Source organism: Galeopterus variegatus, unplaced genomic scaffold, assembly GCF_000696425.1.
Source record: "Galeopterus variegatus unplaced genomic scaffold, G_variegatus-3.0.2 Scaffold6428, whole genome shotgun sequence".
In the NCBI taxonomy this organism is placed as follows: domain Eukaryota; kingdom Metazoa; phylum Chordata; class Mammalia; order Dermoptera; family Cynocephalidae; genus Galeopterus; species Galeopterus variegatus.
In genome coordinates, this window is record NW_007732539.1 from 7779 (window position 1) to 9278 (window position 1500).

A 1500-nucleotide genomic window follows, 5' to 3' on the forward strand; every position below is an offset into this window, starting at 1 on the left:
GCTTTGCCACCAGACACCCTCCCCATAGGACAGTGATACCATCATTTGAGAGTCACTCACGCCACCCTCTCCTGATCTTCCTACTTTCTTGTCATGCGCCTTTCCTCTGCCCAGAATGCTTTTCTTTCTGGCCAAATCCCACTTATAATTTAGCTTAAATGTCATTTCCTCTGTAGTGTCTACTCCCACCTAATCAGTTTTCCTTTTATTCCATTTCATAGCACTCTATTATTTTCCTCCAGAGTAGTTGTCATGACTTAATTACATATTTATTTGCACAGTTAGTTGTTTACTTTTGGCTTTCCCCACTAGCCTGTAAGGTCTGTAAGGGCTTCCTTTTTTACTGGTTCATCACTGTAATCCCAGCACCTAGCAGTGTGCCTGGCACAAGATAAAAGCCAGATAGGTAAGAGACATGTGTTGATCAACCCTAGGAGTGTGAACGGGGTTTTAGAGTGTATCACATTGCTTGGAAGGGGATATCATTTCCATGTCATTCCACCCCTCATCTTTAAAGGTCCTTAGCATCCATTCTAATCGTGTTTATTTTCAAATTGCTTTCTCACTCCTCTTCAGACTTGGCTGGCTTGGGCTGGGGCTGATTGAAGGGTTTTATGGGAAGTCAGTTATCCAGTAGAAATGGGAACTAAAAGTAGCCTCCTCCAGTGTTGGATACATCTGGGCATGTTGCCAAGATTTTTGACAAGACAAAGTGACTTAATGATTTCCACCAATCCCCATTCCAAATCAGGAGGATTGATATAGAGGTGGTCAAAGCAGCTTTTGAACTGAAATCAATACTATTTAATATCTAAATTTCATTTTGAAATGTGACTAAGTGTAAGCTAGTGGATTTTTGTTAGTGATAGAATTATTTTTAAAGTAATAATCCTCAGGGCCCCCATAGATTTTCCAATTACTATTATGAGGGGAAAAAACCTGCTGTGGATGACCCCACAAGCTCCTGCCTTGATTTGCATATTAAAGATGTTTTGATAGTTTTCAAGTGGAAGATCAAAGCATTAGGGCTCTATTAGTCACTATATTAGGAACAAAGATAGAAACATAGATTTTATTTTAATTCGAAAGCAAGTGGCCTTATCTTATATCTTATGTTTTTGGGGTCTCAGGGAAGTGATTCATGTTTTGAATGCTTAAATAGGTTAAGGAAAAGAAAATTAAGCAATTCTATTGAATTAGTGTCTTCAAAGAAGAAATGAATGGAAAGCATCTTAATTACTTATGCCGGTCTTTATTTCAGGGCAAGATGATATTTGATATTCATAGCTAGAGGCAAAGCATATTTTAAAAATATATAAATATGTGTAGTTCTTAAATGTAATATTTGTGTTTGGTGGTAACTATTATTCAAGGTGTATGAACACTTGTAACTCGGTCCTTTCTATAACAGTACTGCTGCTGCCGTCACTGTGCTGCTGCTATGACTACTAGTTGTAGTCGAAGTAGTAATACTGCTGCTGCTGTGACTACTAGTTGTAG